We start from the raw sequence: 19,852 nt of genomic DNA, 5'->3' as shown, positions 1-19,852 counted from the left end.
TAATGGTTAGATGAATATAATTGAAAAGGCAAAGACACTGTAGCCTACAACGGGTGAAGTGATCCAGGGGACTGGAGGCCTAGTATGAAACCACTGGGTGTTCCCAGTAGCCGAGACCCTGTGCTGACACAAACGCTGCTGACTTTGTGACGGTTGTAGACGAGGGTGGGAATCCATTCAGTCCACATCATAATACTTGTTAATTCATTTGATGGAAATAATCCCATTCTAGCTGTTTGATGGCAACCAGTGTATCAGCCTAACACCTGTAAACTAAGCAGACAGTGTATCAGCCTAACACCTGTAAACTAAGCAGACAGTGTATCAGCCTAACACCTGTAAACTAAGCAGACAGTATATCAGCAACACCTGTAAACTAAGCAGACAGTGTATCAGCCTAACACCTGTAAACTAAGCAACCATTTGCTTAGCATCTCTCCCCCTCCCCTTCTTTCTCCCTCCCTCCCCTTCTTTCTCCCTCCCCTTCTTTCTCTCTCCCTCCCCTTCTTTCTCCCTCCCCCTTTCTCCCTCCCTCCCCTTCTTTCTCTCTCCCTCTCTCCCCTTCTTTCTCTCCCTCCCCTTCTTTCTCTCTCCCCCCTTTCTCCCTCCCTCCCCTTCTTTCTTTCTCCCTCCTTCTTCCTCTCTCCCTCCCCTTCTTTCTCTCTCCCTCCCCTTCTTTCTCCCTCCCCCTTTCTCCCTCCCTCCCCTTCTTTCTCTCTCCCTCTCTCCCCTTCTTTCTCTCCCTCCCCTTCTTTCTCTCTCCCCCCTTTCTCCCTCCCTCCCCTTCTTTCTTTCTCCCTCCCCTTCTTCCTCTCTCCCTCCCCTTCTTTCTCTCTCCCCCTTTCTCCCTCCCTCCCCTTCTCTCTCCCCCCCCTGTTTTGTGTGTTATTTGGCACTGTCTTGTGTAGACCTCTTAGCAGTGTTTTATTGCCCTGTGAACATAGTTTCCCAATGGAGAAAGCATGCGACCCCAGAACATTGCCATGTGAATGTAAAGCCTATAAAGCCCCACAGGCCTGGGGCCAACAGGTCTCAGAGCAGAGCCAGCGGCCCCCTGGTTCCCCCCAGCCGGCGACCGACAGGCTGCTTGTTCAACTCTGAGGAGACAACAGGTCTCAGAGCAGAGCCAGCGGCTCCCTGGTTCCCCCCAGCCGGGGACCGACAGGCTGCTTGTTCAACTCTGAGGAGACAACAGGACTTAGGGCAGAGCCAGGTTGCCCCAAAATGGCATCCTATATTCCCTATGTAGTGCACTACTTTTTGGGCTCTGGTCAAAATGAGTTTACTATGTAGGGAATAGGGTGTAATTTGCCCTGGTCAAAAGTAGTACACTATATATGAAATAGAGTACAATTTGCCCCAGTAAAAAGTAGTGCACTATACAGGGAATAGGTTGCCATTTGCCCTGGTCAAAAGTAGTGCACTATATAGGAAGTAGGGTGCCATTTGAGACGCATTCCCTGTCTCTCACCCAGGCCAACCAACCACTCTCACTACACCACTTGGTAGTACTCATAGACAATGTCCACAAATGGAAGTGTGTGTGTGTGTGTTTTTGTGCGTGCATGCTTGCAAACGTCTGTGTCTCTGTCTGTGTAGGTAAGGTATGTGGATCTAGGAATTCCTTAACAGATTGTTTCTCTCCCATGAGCACACCCACTCTACTCTGCACCTGCCCAGCTTTACCACTGGTGGTTTCCTGCTATTGTATTTTCATCCACAGAGGATGACAGCAGCTACTCTATCTTTCCTACTCAGTACTCAGTTGTATCCTGTCCCTGGGTTTCCAATATGGACCAGATGTTATTATTTGTCATGGAAATAAAACCTCCGAAGCGGTTTGACTTCTTGGACCAGTTTCCCGGAACCAGTTTAGGCTTAGTCCTAGACTAAAAGCATGCTGCTTCTGTGTCCAGGAACCAGACCCCTTGTGTGCTACGGGTGTAACTGACAGAGTTGTTATGATCTATCTGACATAGTTGTTGTTATCTAGCTGACATAGTTGTTGTTATCTATCTGACATAGTTGTTGTTATCTAGCTGACATAGTTGTTGTTATCTAGCTGACATAATTGTTGTTATCTGACATAGTTGTTGTTATTTAGCTGATGACAGAGTTGTTGTTATTTAGCTGATGACAGAGTTGTTGTTATCTAGCTGACATAGTTGTTATCTAGCTGACAGAGTTGTTATCTGACAGAGTTGTTGTTATCTAGCTGACATAGTTGTTGTTATCTAGCTGACATAGTTGTTGTTATCTAGCTGACATAGTTGTTATCTAGCTGACATAGTTGTTATCTAGCTGACTTAGTTGTTATCTAGCTGACATAGTTGTTATGACAGTTGTTGTTATCTGACATAGTTGTTGTTATCTAGCTGACGTTGTTATCTAGCTGACATAGTTATCTATCTGACAGAGTTGTTGTTATCTATCTGATGACAGAGTTGTTGTTATCTGACATAGTTGTTGTTATCTAGCTGACATAGTTGTTATCGAGCTGACATAGTTGTTATCGAGCTGACATAGTTGTTATCTAGCTGACATAGTTGTTATCGAGCTGACATAGTTGTTATCTAGCTGACATATTTGTTGTTATCCTCTCATAGAAGTGATGTCATCACTCCCCTCAGGCTGGGTGTGTGTAAGCTCTGAGACTCTCAGGCCGAGGAAGGACTTGCTCAACCACATTCCTCACATACAACCCTGAGCTGAGTGGTCAGCCCCTCCCCAACCTCATCATGAGTCGCCGGGCGGAAAACAGCCAGCGCCTCAGACACAACAGAGGACATGTGTATCAGAAAACAGAACAATTAACTGACCCACTTATATTAAGACTTTCTAGAGCATTGATATAGTCTTCATAACTAAAGTGTTGATTCACAAATAGTTTATAAAACATACCACAGTTTACAAGACATACTTCACTACAATGATTTATAAGACATACTTTACAACCATAAAGACACTTAAAGGGTGACAAAAGGTCCTTATGAAGTGAATGAAGGACAGTGGAGAAGATGTGGAGATTAAGTAGACTTTATTGAATCAGATTGAAGCTGCCTGGTCAACAGTATTTGAGGTAAAGGCTGTGGTTAAACTGCGTCTCTGGAGTTAAATAATAAATAGTTCATTAGGCATTAGTTTGTAATGGATGGTAAGTGTTATTGCAAAAAGCCCCAGTTATGGTACAAGTTATTATAACAAGGTAACCTAAAGGAGAAATACAACTTAAGTGTTTGTGTGTTTATTTATTTTACATTTTTTTAACTAGGCAAGTCAGTTAAGAACAAATTCTTTTTTTCAATGACGGCCTAGGAACAGTGGGTTAACTGCCTGTTCAGGGGCAGAAGGACAGATTTGTACCTTGTCAGCTCGGGGATTTGAACTTGCAGCCTTTTGGGTAACACTCTAACCACTAGGCTACTCTGCCGCTGTTTCACCAACATGCACTTTCCAAGATAGTGTGTGTGTGTGTGTGTGTGTGTGTGTGTGTGTGTGATTACCAGATCTCTTAGAGTAACAGTCAGTTGGTGATGATCATAAATAGACAAAGCCATTGTTGCCTGTCGCCTATGACCTCAACTCAGTGAAACAACGTGTCATTGACAGACAGGGAGCTGGGCTGTGAAACAACCGTCTCATTGACAGACAGATAAATGGAACACAGAAACACGATGACGTAGAACAAGCATAGAAAGAAAATAACATAGAAAAGCACAAAAGCTATGAACAATAAATACACTGAAAGAAGTGGAAAAAAACAACACTAAACATGAACAATTGTAACAAATCCTTCAACAGGTTTTGCAGGCGCGAGAAAGAGCTGTGGTAAGTTGACAGCCAGTGTGTGTGTGTGTGTGTGTGTGTGTGTGTGTGAGTGCTAATGAGTGGAGATAAAGTTGTGTGTTTAGCGGTTTACACAACGATATGAAAACTAAACACACCGTGGTTATCTTATCTTAAACACACACAGACATACCCACAAGTGCTTTCAGTTGCACTTGCACAATCATTTACTGCATTGTCATCACAACATGACTTAACACAGAGACAGGCAGAGTTGATAAACTATGTATAAAACTATTATAAACCAAATACAGTCTTTGAAGGACAGATGGCACATAATCACAACACAGAACATGTACGTCATTTAGCAGACGCTCTAATCCAGAGCGACTTACAGGAGCGATTAGGGTTAAGTGCCTTGCTCAAGGGCACATCAACACATTTCTTTTCACCTAGTCGGCTCGAGGATTTGAACCACCGACCTTTCGCTCTTAACCGCTAAGCTACCTGCCGTCCCTAAAGTTCCAGTTTCTCTCCCTGGCTCTGTTAGTAGTACCCTCTAGTCCAAACTTACTGGGTATAACCCACATTGTATCATTGCATTAAACACAATGATTAAGAAACACTGTGTCCTCTATCCACAGAGTCAAGGCCAAGCAAGGCCAACGGGTGGTTTACAATGGCACTGAAAAACACAATGGTATGGGGGATCCACACCATTCACACAACAGAATCCAAACGTTGTCTCAACGGCGGCCTTCGACCGTGACTGGGCAGTGGTGGTGGTGGTGGTGCAGGCAGTGACAGAAACTGCAGAGTGACATCATCATTCAGCGACTTCACAGAGAGAGCGTGCACTGTGTAGAGGTGGCAGTGACAGAAACTCCAGAGTGACATCATCATTCAGCGACTTCACAGAGAGAGCGTGCACTGTGTAGAGGTGGCAGTGACAGAAACTCCAGAGTGACATCATCATTCAGCGACTTCACAGAGAGAGCGTGCACTGTGTAGAGGTGGCAGTGACAGAAACTCCGGAATGACATCGTCATTCAGTGTGTGTTGTTAGTGAGAGAGGAGAATAGAATGGAGAAGACCGGGAGAAACTATTCACTCTGACACACAAAAGAGCAGACAGGAATAAGCACCATACTTCGTCTCACACACACACCAATACACACACACACACACAGTGCTATTTGTCCTGTGCATCCATAGGTCTTTGTCCCAGCTCTGAACATTACTCTTCTACTTAGGTCATGGTGCTTGATGTGTATCTGAAGCCTGATCAGACCGTCCCAAGTCCTGTGCCGTGGTCAGTCCAGTGGTTGTACTGCCTGTCACTCAGAGGTAGCCATTCCCTCTGCTGGTCACTGACCTCTCCATGGGGTTCTCTGCTTGCCCAGTGTGCTCTGAGAACCCCTCTCCTCCCCAGTGTGGGGTGATGGGGGGGTAGAGGATGATTCCCAGTGTCTTTCCCAGTGTCTGTATGTGTCCTCTCCAGGCATCAAACTATGAGAGAGTCTCTGCTAAGAAGAGTGCTCTGTTAAAAGAAAACAGCAAGAGAGCTTCACGTTAGTCACGTGTGTGCAGAGTGATGGAAGCTGTGCTTTGTGCTCATTTGGCCCAGTGTAACAGTGAAAAGACCCCGCTCGTCTCAGCCAAGCTCTGTCAGTTAGTTGGGAGAGGAGCAGCAGACCAAGCTCTGTCAGTTAGTTGGGAGAGGAGCAGCAAGCCAAGCTCTGTCAGTTAGTTGGGAGAGGAGCAGCAGGCCAAGCTCTGTCAGTTAGTTGGGAGAGGAGCAGCAAGCCCAGCTCTGTCAGTTAGTTGGGAGAGGAGCAACAAGCCAAGCTCTGTCAGTTAGTTGGGAGAGGAGCAGCAAGCCCAGCTCTGTCAGTTAGTTGGGAGAGGAGCAGCAAGCCCAGCTCTGTCAGTTAGTTGGGAGAGGAGCAGCAAGCCAAGCTCTGTCAGTTAGTTGGGAGAGGAGCAGCAAGCCCAGCTCTGTCAGTTAGTTGGGAGAGGAGCAGCAAGCCAAGCTCTGTCAGTTAGTTGGGAGAGGAAGCAGCAAGCCAAGCTCTGTCAGTTAGTTGGGAGAGGAGCAGCAAGCCCAGCTCTGTCAGTTAGTTGGGAGAGGAGCAGCAGGCCAAGCTCTGTCAGTTAGTTGGGAGAGGAGCAGCAAGCCAAGCTCTGTCAGTTAGTTGGGAGAGGAGCAGCAAGACAAGCTCTGTCAGTTAGTTAGGAGATGAAGCAGCAAGCCAAGCTCTGTCAGTTAGTTGGGAGAGGAGCAGCAAGCCCAGCTCTGTCAGTTAGTTGGGAGAGGAGCAGCAAGCCCAGCTCTGTCAGTTAGTTGGGAGAGGAGCAGCAAGCCAAGCTCTGTCAGTTAGTTGGGAGAGGAGCAGCAAGCCCAGCTCTGTCAGTTAGTTGGGAGAGGAGCAGCAAGCCAAGCTCTGTCAGTTAGTTGGGAGAGGAGCAGCAAGCCCAGCTCTGTCAGTTAGTTGGGAGAGGAGCAGCAAGCCAAGCTCTGTCAGTTAGTTGGGAGAGGAGCAGCAAGCCCAGCTCTGTCAGTTAGTTGGGAGAGGAGCAGCAAGCCAAGCTCTGTCAGTTAGTTGGGAGAGGAGCAGCAAGCCAAGCTCTGTCAGTTAGTTGGGAGAGGAGCAGCAAGCCAAGCTCTGTCAGTTAGTTGGGAGAGGAGCAGCAAGCCAAACTCTGTCAGTTAGTTGGGAGAGGAGCAGCAAGCCAAGCTCTGTCAGTTAGTTAGGAGAGGAAGCAGTAAGCCAAGCTCTGTCAGTTAGTTGGGAGAGGAGCAGCAAGCCAAGCTCTGTCAGTTAGTTGGGAGAGGAGCAGCAAGCCCAGCTCTGTCAGTTAGTTGGGAGAGGAGCAGCAAGCCAAGCTCTGTCAGTTAGTTGGGAGAGGAGCAGCAAGCCAAGCTCTGTCAGTTAGTTGGGAGAGGAGCAGCAAGCCAAGCTCTGTCAGTTAGTTGGGAGAGGAGCAGCAAGCCAAACTCTGTCAGTTAGTTGGGAGAGGAGCAGCAAGCCAAGCTCTGTCAGTTAGTTAGGAGAGGAAGCAGTAAGCCAAGCTCTGTCAGTTAGTTGGGAGAGGAGCAGCAAGCCAAGCTCTGTCAGTTAGTTGGGAGAGGAGCAGCAAGCCAAGCTCTGTCAGTTAGTTGGGAGAGGAGCAGCAAGCCAAGCTCTGTCAGTTAGTTGGGAGAGGAGCAGCAAGCAGGCAGAATAAGAAGGATAAGTGAGGTCAGGTTCTGGGGTCACATTGGGGGCACAAAGGTTACAAAGAGATTTCACCTGGCTCTGCCATTTCAACTGAGGTAAAAAAAAATCTGTTAGAAGGCTGAACACAATGCTGGCATTAGCCAAGTAGTAGTAGTAGTAGTAGTAGTAGTAGTAGTAGTAGTAGCGGTAGTAGTAGTAGTAGTAGTCAATATGTTAAGTTGAACAAATGTGATATCTAATCACCTGTGCCTTTTAATTGTAACTGATTACAGACAAATGGAGTTAGATCCATAAAAGTCAATATAAACACAGTTGTAAATCATTAGATTAGAAAAACAAACCCAGGGAATAAGAAACCCCCCCCAAAAAAAAATAGCAGAATGGAACGATATAAAAGGTAAGCAAAGTGGTTCAGGTTCAGATCTTGACGATAGTTTTCCAGCTTTTCTTATTATGGTCTGATTCTGCTTATCTCTCTGGCTAAGAGGCACAGGTGCAATGACTTCTATAACAGATTCCTTTCTCACCTGAGTCACAGTATATCTGTTAAGGTGAGCCTCCATACCTGAGAAAAATGGGCATAAGCTTATCTCTTGTCTTACCTTAAAGGGATACTTGGGGATTTTGGCAATGAAGCCCTTTATCTACTTCCCCAGTCAGATTAACTCATGGATACCAATTTTATGTCTCTGCATTCAGTAGTTTTGCAAACCAATGCTAACTAGCGTTGCTAGCAGTTACCATAGACGTCCAGTCATTGTGCTAACGCTAGTTAGCAACTTCCTTCAAACTGCGCGCAGAGACATAAAAATGGTATCCACAAGTTAATCTTACTCTGGGGAAGTAGATAAAGGGATTCATTGACAAAATCCTGAAGTATCCCTTTAAGCAGTCTTAGCTACAGTACTGTATGAACATAGGGATATCTTTGCCCTAAATAAGTAGACTCAACTATAGTACAGTATCTCTTCAGTATATTTCTACTGTGTATGACGTGAACCCATACTGGGTGTACCCTAAATGTAGCTCACCACTTTCCGGGGCTTCTCCCGCTCCTCTCCTCTCTCCTGCTGTAGGGTATGGGCGTGGCTATGGGTGGAGCCTCCGTTGGAAGGGCGGGAAGAATGGGTGGAGGGGCGAGGGGAGGGGGAGGGGCGCTCAGCGGCTCTGAACCGCTCTAACGCAGTCTGGCAGTACGGGGGTAGAGAGTCTTCTCCCCGTGAGTCTAATACCAACTCCACCTCCCTGTTGCTAGGCCAACGGCTATGGTGACGCTCGCCGCCACTGCCACTGCTCTTCTTAGAGCCCTTAGAACCCTTAGAGGGTGTGTCTGGGGCGTGTCCTCTTCGCTGCGCCCCCTCCCCTGCCCCTATCACCTCCACTGTCACTGGGCCCACCCCGTCTGGTCTTGCGCTCCAAAAGAGTGCTCAGGAGTTCGCCATCGTAGTCCCGCCCCCGGGGGCTCTGGCGAGGAGGGGGAGTAGGGGCGGGGGGTTTAGGGGGGCGCTGCTCCAGCTCGTTGTCCCACGTGCCCCGTCTCTTCTTGGGCGAGGGTGGCGGACTGCGTTGTCGGTTTCCCTGACGATCTCCATGGCAATCCTCTTGGCCTTCTCGTTCTCGCCAAGTCTCTGCGCGGTCATCGCGATCTCTGTTGTCACGGTAACCACGTTTTGTCATCTTGTCCCGGTAAGAAGGCGAATAGTATTCCCGATCTCGATCCCTATCCCGGTCACCTTCTCGTTCCCGCAGCTCTAGTCTCTCGTACTCCTGGTCGGTGTCTCTGATGTCCCTGACAGTGAGCTCCTCCCTGGGGCCTCTCTGTCTGTAGCACTGGGAAAACTCCTCCAGCTCATCCAGAGAGCCTGACTTCCCACCCAGGAGGAAGGCCTTACGCTGCAGGTGCTCTGAACGAGGGTTCCACCTGGACATAACATCTCATTAGGGACTTAGAACATGCAGACACACACACACACACACACACACACACACACACACACACACACACACACACACACACAACCCCCACTCCACCCAACACACACACACAACCGCTATGAAGACACACATACACACACACAACCCCCGCTCCCCTCCACACACACAACCCCCACTCCTACCAACACACACAACCCCCACTCCTACCAACACACACAAACCCTATGAAGACACACACACACACGACCCCTATGAAGACACACACACACACGACCCCCACTCCCCTCCACACACGACCCCCACTCCCCTCCACACACACGACCCCCACTCCCCTCCACACACACGACCCCCACTCCCCTCCATACACACAACCCCCACTCCCCTCCCCACACACAACCCCCACTCCCCTCCACACACACAACCCCCACTCCCCTCCACACACAGTCAGTTTAAAGGCGCTTCTGGAAACCTGCTGTTATTATCATGATGATGGTCCTCCTCAATGCTGCGGTTGCGGCGGTGCTGGTAGCGTGTGGAGCGACGGGTCTGAGAGGAGGACGAGGGATGATGGAGGTCAGGGATGTCTTCAAGGTCACGGTCGTGGTCAGGGATGGCTGGCAGGGCCTTCTTCTGTATCTGGCGGTAAGACTGACGGAAACCCCCTGTATCCACCTCATGGAGAGAACTGAGCTCTGAGATACTGCAGGCTGAGGAAGAGGAGAGGGGAGGAGGAGGAGAGAGGAGGGGTGGAGACATGAGTACGTTTCTGTATTGAGGATACTATGAATCGCAGTGTTAGTATCACAGTGACTAGGCCTAAGATAAGATGCCAGGTGAATGAAGAACCCAGTGGACATGCACAGAACACAGAGAGAGAGGAAGTCCTAGATGAAAAACCTCTGACACAAGCAGACACATTACAATAGGTCTTCTTTTACAGACTGTCTTTGACACACAAGGCCAACACATCCAATCGGAGCAAGAAAACAATCTACCAGCAGTTGATGAGGATTGGAGGAATTCGAGGAATGAATCATTAGATGAGGATCAACAAGGTGGTGATGTACGGATAGTGTGAGACTGGCTCACAAAACGAGGAAGAATCAGCTGGGTTGTCTTTATGAAGTAGGATGAATCAGGTGTGTTGTCTTTATGAAGTAGGAGGAATCAGGTGTGTTGTCTTTATGAAGTAGGGGAAATCAGGTGTATTGTCTTTATGAAGTAGGAATAATCAGGTGTGTTGTCTTTATGAAGTAGGAGGAATCAGGTGTGTTGTCTTTATGAAGTAGGAGGAATCAGGTGTGTTGTCTTTATGAAGTAGGAGAAATCAGGTGTGTTGTCTTCATGAAGTAGGAGGAATCAGGTGTGTTGTCTTTATGAAGTAGGAGGAATCAGGTGTGTTGTCTTTATGAAGTGGGAGGAATCAGGTGTGTTGTCTTTATGAAGTAGGAGGAATCAGGTGTGTTGTCTTTATGAAGTAGGAGGAATCAGGTGTGTTGTCTTTATGAAGTAGGAGGAATCAGGTGTGTTGTCTTTATGAAGTAGGAGGAATCAGGTGTGTTGTCTTTATGAAGTAGGAGGAATCAGGTGTGTTGTCTTTATGAAGTAGGAGGAATCAGGTGTGTTGTCTTTATGAAGTAGGAGGAATCAGGTGTGTTGTCTTTATGAAGTAGGAGGAATCAGGTGTGTTGTCTTTATGAAGTAGGAGGAATCAGGTGTGTTGTCTTTATGAAGTAGGAGGAATCAGGTGTGTTGTCTTTATGAAGTGGGAGGAATCAGGTGTGTTGTCTTTATGAAGTGGGAGGAATCAGGTGTGTTGTCTTTATGAAGTGGGAGGAATCAGGTGTGTTGTCTTTATGAAGTGGGAGGAATCAGGTGTGTTGTCTTTATGAAGTAGGGGGAATCAGGTGTGTTGTCTTTATGAAGTAGGAGGAATCAGGTGTGTTGTCTTTATGATTTCAAATCAAACACATTTTATTGGTCACATATTTAGCAGATGTTATTGCGGGTGTAGCGAAATGCTTGTGCAGTTGCAGGAGAAGAGAGAAGAGGAGCACTGTTGAAGCTAGGGTTTCAGAGAGTAGTGTGTAGGCAGAGGTTAGTTCAGAATGGATTTCATGCAGATTATAGCTAGAGTATAAAAAGCATGTTGACTGGATTTGATTTCACAGAGGATGTCAGAGTGTAGCAGATTATACGTCCTGCTGAGTCTACACAAGGTATGGTAACTGTCTGTCTGTAGGGCTTACAGTCATGACACATGCAGAAGTGGATTTCAGACAGAGTAGAGTATAGGGTGTATAGAGTCTACTGTCTGTCTGTCTGTCTGTCTGGCTGTCTGTCTGGCTGTCTGTCTGTCTGGCTGTCTGGCTGTCTGGCTGTCTGTCTGGCTGGCTGGCTGTCTGTCTGTCTGTCTGGCTGTCTGGCTGTCTGGCAGTCGTGGCTCATGCAGAAGTGGATTTCAGACAGAGTAGAGTATAGGGTGTATAGAGTCTACTGTCTGTCTGTCTGTCTGTCGGGCTTACAGTCGTGGCTCTGGGCCTTGGCCGGGTGGAAAAGAGCCAGCTGTTTCTCTACGTGCTGCAACACCTTCAGAGAGTCCTGATCCAGAGAGGACTGATCCAGAGAGGACTGCAGCCGGTACACAGGCCGCACTGAGACGTAGATGAGACAACAAACACTTGTCAGGCAGGAGAGGAGAGACAGGCCTCACTACGACAAACTGTTGGGCTCTGTATGAGCTTTCCACACACGTTCAACAAGGTGAAGAAATGGCTGTTCAACTATATCAGTATGTTTCTTATATTGCTGCTTTAAATGAAGTTAAAAATGAAAAGGCAGTTTGTTAGATAACATTTAAAACATCAGGACATCAATAGACAACACAGGTAATTGTTAAGACCCAGTACCCACCTCCAGCTGCGCTGTTCTCTGACACAGAGGGGGGAGCGGACATCATCGTGGTGTCCACCAGGGAGGGGGGAGCGATGGGGACCATGGCCGGGACCCCAGGTACGTAGTAGGGTGGATAGACAGCGATCTGGGGGGACGAAGCCCTGCTCCTCAACCCCTTTCCTGCCTCGTACACTACATGGAGAGAAGACAGAGAGATAGAAGACACAGGTAATACTGGAGGAGGAACATTCATCCCTGCAGGTATTCCAGACTCCACAGGTAATACTGCAGGTATTCCAGACTCCACAGGTAATACTTCAGGTATTCCAGACTCCACAGGTAATACTTCAGGTATTCCAGACTACACAGGTAATACTTCAGGTATTCCAGACTACACAGGTAATACTTCAGGTATTCCAGACTCCACAGGTAATACTTCAGGTATTCCAGACTCCACAGGTAATACTTCAGGTATTCCAGACTCCACAGGTAATACTTCAGGTATTCCAGACTACACAGGTAATACTTCAGGTATTCCAGACTACACAGGTAATACTTCAGGTATTCCAGACTCCACAGGTAATACTTCAGGTATTCCAGACTCCACAGGTAATACTTCAGGTATTCCAGACTCCACAGGTAATACTTCAGGTATTCCAGACTACACAGGTAATACTTCAGGTATTTCACACTCCACAGGTAATACTTCAGGTATTCCAGACTACACAGGTAATACTTCAGGTATTCCAGACTCCACAGGTAATACTTCAGGTATTCCAGACTACACAGGTAATACTTCAGGTATTCCAGACTCCACAGGTAATACTTCAGGTATTCCAGACTCCACAGGTAATACTTCAGGTATTCCAGACTACACAGGTAATACTTCAGGTATTCCAGACTCCACAGGTAATACTTCAGGTATTCCAGACTCCACAGGTAATACTTCAGGTATTCCAGACTCCACAGGTAATACTTCAGGTATTCCAGACTCCACAGGTAATACTTCAGGTATTCCAGACTACACAGGTAATACTTCAGGTATTCCAGACTCCACAGGTAATACTTCAGGTATTCCAGACTCCACAGGTAATACTTCAGGTATTCCACACTCCACAGGTAATACTTCAGGTATTCCAGACTACACAGGTAATACTTCAGGTATTCCAGACTACACAGGTAATACTTCAGGTATTCCAGACTCCACAGGTAATACTTCAGGTATTCCAGACTACACAGGTAATACTTCAGGTATTCCAGACTACACAGGTAATACTTCAGGTATTCCAGACTCCACAGGTAATACTTCAGGTATTCCACACTCCACAGGTGCTCTGGGAATTCTACAGTAGTAGAAATTATATCCACTAAAAAGGTGGTAGTGGATTGGTAGAATGAGTGACATATGCTACAATAACTGTAGTATGCTACAATATTAGTTTACTACAACAGTTGATCTAACGTGGTATGATCTCCAGTGGAAGCCGCAGAACTTACAGTGTCGTGGGCAGCAGCAGGTCTCAGGGCAGCACCAACAGGACACATAACAGCAGCAGGAGTGAGGACAGCACTGGCACCAACACACACCAAACAGCAAGATGAACAGGATAATACCCAGGGCTACCGAGCCCACAAAGGCCCATTCTGGAAGAGAGAGATGAGAGAGAGATGAAAGTTACATTTCTATGTAAAAACATTCTAGAGTAGGAAGTGGTATTTGTTTTTGCTTGGAAGAGTATTCCCTCGCACACAGAGTATTCCCTCCACACACACACACACACACACACACACACACACACACACACACACACACACACACACACACACACACACACACACACACACACACACACACACACATCCTCTCAACTCTTCAGGAAGTCTGGTCAGGGGACTAGGCTACAGGCAGGAAAGGGAAAGAGTGTTTCCTGTTACAGTATGTCATGCAGAGAGTACATTGCTGATACTGATCTAATCGACTACCATCATTATGACAGAATGATGACTACACACAGAGACATATATTTGTATTCTATATACTACACACAGCGACATATATTTGTATTCTATATACTACACACAAAGACATATATTTGTATTCTATATACTACACACAGAGATATATAATTATATTCTATATACTACACACAGAGACATATATTTGTATTCTATATACTACACACAGAGATATATAATTATATTCTATATACTACACACAGAGACATATATTTGTATTCTATATACTACACACAGAGACATATATTTGTATTCTATATACTACACACAGAGATATATAATTATATTCTATATACTACACACAGAGACATATATTTGTATTCTATATACTACACACAGAGACATATATTTGTATTCTATATACTACACACAGAGACATATATTTGTATTCTACATACTACACACAGAGATATATAATTATATTCTATATACTACACACAGAGACATATATTTGTATTCTATATACTACACACAGAGACATATATTTGTATTCTATATACTACACACAGAGATATATAATTATATTCTATATACTACACACAGAGACATATATGTGTATTCTAAATACTACACACAGAGACATATATTTGTATTCTATATACTACACACAGACATATATTTGTATTCTATATACTACACACAGAGACATATATTTGTATTCTATATACTACACACAGAGACATATTTGTATTATCTCTAATACACACAGAGACAAACAATGCATTCAGAATGTATTCAAACCCCTTCCATTATCCCACATTTTGTTTTTACATTACAGCCTTATTCTAAAATCGATTAACTAATTGTGTTCCTCATCAATCTACACACAACACCCCATTACGACAAAGCGAAAACAGTTTTCCAGAAATTTTAACAAATGTATTCAACTTAAAAAGCAGAAATACCTTATTTACATAAGTATTCAGACCCTTTTCTATGAGACTCAAAATTGAGCTCAGGTCCATCTTGTTTCCATTGATCATCCTTTAGATGTCTCTACATGTCACACCTGATCTGTTTTACCTGTCTTGTGCTTGTCTCCACCCCCTTCCAGGTGTTGCCCATTTTCCTCAATATCCCCTGTGTATTTATACCTGTGGTCTCTGTTTGTCTGTTGCCAGTTCATCTTGTCTCGTCAAGCCTGCCTGCGTTTTCCCATACTCCTGTTTTTCGCTATAGTCCCTGTTTTATAGTTTTCCCGGTTTTGACCGTTCTGCCTGCCCTGACCCTGAGCCTGCCTGCTGTTCTGTACCTTGTGACACGGTCCTGGATTACTGACCTCTGCCTGACCCAGACCCTGATCCTGCCTGCCGTTCTGTACCTTTCAGACTCTGCTCTGGATTACTGACCTCTGCCTGCCCTTGACCTGTCGTTGGCCTGCCCCCGTTGTTGTAATACACTTTTGTTATTTCGAACTGTCTGCATCTGGGTCTTATCCTGAGGTCTGATACTACAACTTGATTGGAGTCCACCGCTGGTAAATTCAATTGATTGGACATGATTTGGATAGGCACACAACTGTCTATATAACGTCCCATAGTTGACAGTGCATGTCAGAGCAAAAACCAAGCCAAGAGGTCGAAGGAATTGTCCGTAGAGCTCAGACAGGATTGTGTCAAGGCACAGATCTGGGGAAGGGTACTAAAATGTCTGCACTATTGAAGGTCCCCAAGAACACAGTGGCCTCCATCATTCTTAAATGGAAGAAGTTTGGAACCACCAGGACTCTTCCTAGAGCTGGCCACCCGGCCAAACTGAGCAAACGTGGGAGAAGGGCTTTGGTCAGGGAGGTGACCAAGAACCTGATGGTCACTCTGACAGAGCCCCAGAGTTCCTCTGTGGAGATGGGAGAACCTTCCAGAAGGACAATCATCTCTGCAGCACTCCACCAATCAGGCCTTTATGGTTGAGTGGCCAGACAGAAGCCACTCCTCACAAAAAGGCATATGACAGCCCACTTGGAGTTTTCCAAAAGGCACCTAAAGGTCTCTCAGACCAGGAGAAAGAAGATTCTCTGGTCTGATGAAACCAAATTGAAATCTTTGGCGTGAATGCCAAGCGTCACATCCGGAGGAAACCTGGCACCATCCCTATGGTGAAGCATGGTGGTGGCGGCATCATACTGTGGGGATGTTTTTCAGCGGCAGGGACTGGGAGACCAGTCAGGATCGAGGGAAATATGAACAGAGCAAAGTACAGAGAGGTCCTTGATGAAAACCTACTCCAGAGTGGTCAGGAGTTGAACCCGAATCGAACATCTCTGGAGAGACCTGAAAATAGCTTTGCAGCGACGCTCCCCATCAAACCTGACAGAGCTTGAGAGGATCTGCAGAGGAAAATGGGAGAAACTTCCCAAATACAGATGTGCCAAGCTTTCAGCATCATACCCAAGAAGACTCGAGGCTGTAATCACTGCCAAAGGTGCTTAAATAAAGTATTGAGTAAAGGGTCTGAATACTTGTGATATTTCAGATTTTTTTTAATACATTTGGACAAATATTCTACAAACCTGTTTTTGCTTTGTTTATGGGGTTTTGTGTGTAGATTGATGAGGGAAAAAAACTATTTAATCAATTTTAAAATAAGACTAACATATCGAAATGTGAGAAAAGTCAAGGGTTCTGAATACTTTCCAAACGCACTGAATATTTATATTTTACCTACAAACAGAAACACTACAGTACGATGTGGGAGTTGCTAAACACAAACACTACAGTACGATGTGGGAGCTGCTAAACACAAACATTACAGTACGATGTGGGAGCTGCTAAACACAAACACTACAGTACGATGTGGGAGCTGCTTAAACACAAACACTACAGTACGATGTGGGAGCTGCTAAACACAAACACTACAGTACGATGTGGGAGCTGCTAAACACAAACACTACAGTACGATGTGGGAGCTGCTAAACACAAACACTACAGTACGATGTGGGAGCTGCTGAACACAAACACTACACTACGATGTGGGAGCTGCTAAGCACAAACACTACAGTACGATGTGGGAGCTGCTAAACACAAACACTACAGTACGATGTGGGAGCTGCTAAACACAAACACTACAGTACGATGTGGGAGCTGCTAAACACAAACACTACAGTACGATGTGGGAGCTGCTTAAACACAAACATTACAGTACGATGTGGGAGCTGCTAAACACAAACACTACAGTATGATGTGGGAGCTGCTAAACACAAACACTACAGTACGATGTAGGAGCTGCTAGACACAAACATTACAGTACGATGTGGGAGCTGCTAAACACAAACAATACAGTACGATGTGGGAGCTGCTAAACACAAACACTACATTACGATGTGGGAGCTGCTAAACACAAACAATACAGTACGATGTGGGAGCTGCTTAAACACAAACACTACAGTACGATGTGGGAGCTGCTGTTATGTACTTGAGTGAAGACCCAAAAGCGGTTTTAACAGAAAACAGAGTTCTTTAATAAAAAAACAGGAATGGCATAAATCCTCTTCCAACGTAGTCAATGGAACAAAAGAACGTAGTATAATGCAGGATGCACCTGCCAGGCAGACTCCGACAGGATAGGACAAGGTGGAAGCAAACGGGACGACAGCTTGCTTCTGGTATCAAAAACACAAACAAGAATCAGACACTGAAAGTAGCAGGAACAGAGAGAGAAATAGAGACCTAATCAGAGGGGGAAGAGAGAACAGGTGGGGAAAGAGTGAATGAGCTAGTTAGGGGAAATGTAGAACAGCTGAAGAATGAGAGACAGAGAAGGTAACCTAAAAGACCAGCAGAGAGAGACAGAGTGAAGAGAAAGGACAGGAACAGACATAACAAGACATGACAGTACCCCCCCCACTCACCGAGCGCCTCCTGGCGCACTCGAGGAGGAAACCTGGCGGCAACGGAGGAAATCATCGATCAGCGAACGGTCCAGCACGTCCCGAGAGGGAACCCAACTCCTCTCCTCAGGACCGTACCCTCCCAATCCACTAGGTACTGCTGACCACGGCCCCGAGGGCGCATGTCCAAAATCTTACGAACCCTGTAGATGGGTGCGCCCTCGACAAGGATGGGGGGAGGGACGAGCGGGGGCGCGAAGAACGGGCTTAACACAGGAGACATGGAAGACCGGGTGAACGCGACGAAGATAGCGCGGGAGAAGAAGTCGCACTGCGACAGGATTAATGACCTGAGAAATACGGAACGGACCAATGAACCGCGGGGCCAACTTGCGAGAAGCTGTCTTAAGGGGAAGGTTCTGAGTGGAGAGCCATACTCTCTGACCGCAACAATATCTAGGACTCTTGGTCCTACGCTTATTAGCGGCCCTCACAGTCTGCGCCCTATTACGGCAAAGTGCCGACCTGACCCCCTTCCAGGTGCGCTCGCAACGCTGGACAAAAGCCTGAGCGGAGGGGACGCAGGACTCGGCGAGCTGAGATGAGAACAGCGGAGGCTGGTACCCGAGGCTACACTGAAAAGGGGATAGACCGGTAGCAGACGAGGGAAGCGAGTTGTGGGCGTACTCTGCCCAGGGGAGCTGTTCTGACCAAGACGCAGGGTTACGAAATGAAAGGCTGCGTAAAATGCGACCAACAGTCTGATTGGCCCGTTCGGCTTGACCGTTAGACTGGGGATGAAAGCCGGACGAGAGACTGACGGAAGCCCCAATCAAACGGCAAAACTCCCTCCAAAATTGAGACGTGAACTGCGGGCCTCTGTCGGAAACGACGTCAGAAGGAAGGCCATGAATACGGAAAACATTCTCGATAATGATCTGAGCCGTCTCCTTAGCAGAAGGGAGCTTATCGAGAGGAATGAAATGAGCCGCCTTAGAGAATCTATCGACAACCGTAAGAATAACTGTCTTCCCGCTGATGAAGGCAGTCCGGTGATAAAATCTAAAGCGATGTGAGACCACGGTCGAGAGGGAATGGGAAGCGGTCTGAGACGGCCGGCAGGAGGAGAGTTCCCAGATTTAGTCTGCGCGCAGACCGAACAAGCGGCGACAAATCGACGCGCGTCACGTTCCCGAGTGGGCCACCAGAAACGCTGGCGAATGGAAGCGAGCGTACCCCGAACGCCGGGGTGGCCGGCTAACTTGGCAGAGTGGGCCCACTGAAGAACGGCCGGACGAGTAGGAACGGGAACGAACAGAAGGTTCCTAGGACAAGCTCGCGGCGACGGAGTGTGAGCGAGTGCTTGCTTTACCTGCCTCTCAATTCCCCAGACAGTCAACCCGACAACACGCCCGTCAGGGAGAATCCCCTCGGGGTCGGTGGAGACCTCAGAAGAACTGAAGAGACGAGATAAAGCATCAGGCTTGGTGTTTTTGAGCCCGGACGATAAGAAATAACAAACTCGAAACGAGCGAAAAACAGAGCCCAACGAGCCTGACGCGCATTAAGTCGCGTTTGGCTGAACGGATGTACTCAAGGTTCCTATGGTCAGTCCAAACGACAAAAGGAACGGTCGCCCCTCCAACCACTGTCGCCATTCGCCTAGGGCTAAGCGGATGGCGAGCAGTTCGCGATTACCAACATCATAGTTACGTTCTGACGGCGATAAGCGATGAGAGAAAACGCGCAAGGATGGACCTTGCCGTCAGAGAGAGAGCGCTGAGAAAGAATGGCTCCCACGCCCACCTCTGACGCGTCAACCTCAACAACAAACTGTCTAGAGATGTCAGGTGTAACAAGAATAGGAGCGGATGTAAAACGATTCTTAAGAAGATCAAAAGCTCCTGGGCGGAAACGGACCACTTAAAGCACGTCTTAACAGAAGTAAGGGCTGTGAGGGAGCTGCCACCTGACCAAAGTTACGGATGAAACGACGATAGAAATTAGCGAAGCCCAGAAAGCGCTGCAGCTCGACGCGTGACTTAGGAACGGGCCAATCAATGACAGCCTGGACCTTAGCGGGATCCATCTTAATGCCCTCAGCGGAAATAACGGAACCGAGAAAAGGGACAGAGGCGGCATGAAAAATGCACTTCTCAGCCTTCACATAAAG

The 19,852-nt window shown here is 46.9% G+C and overlaps 1 pseudogene; it reads right to left on the bottom strand.

Moving 5' to 3' along the window:
- Positions 1-3,020: 3,020 nt before the first annotated feature.
- LOC135535211 (immunoglobulin-like domain-containing receptor 2) lies at positions 3,021-14,979 on the bottom strand (annotated as a pseudogene).
- Positions 14,980-19,852: the final 4,873 nt, after the last annotated feature.

This window comes from Oncorhynchus masou, unplaced genomic scaffold, assembly GCF_036934945.1.
Source record: "Oncorhynchus masou masou isolate Uvic2021 unplaced genomic scaffold, UVic_Omas_1.1 unplaced_scaffold_461, whole genome shotgun sequence".
Lineage (NCBI taxonomy): Eukaryota > Metazoa > Chordata > Actinopteri > Salmoniformes > Salmonidae > Oncorhynchus > Oncorhynchus masou.
This window is presented reverse-complemented; position numbering and strand designations above follow the sequence as displayed.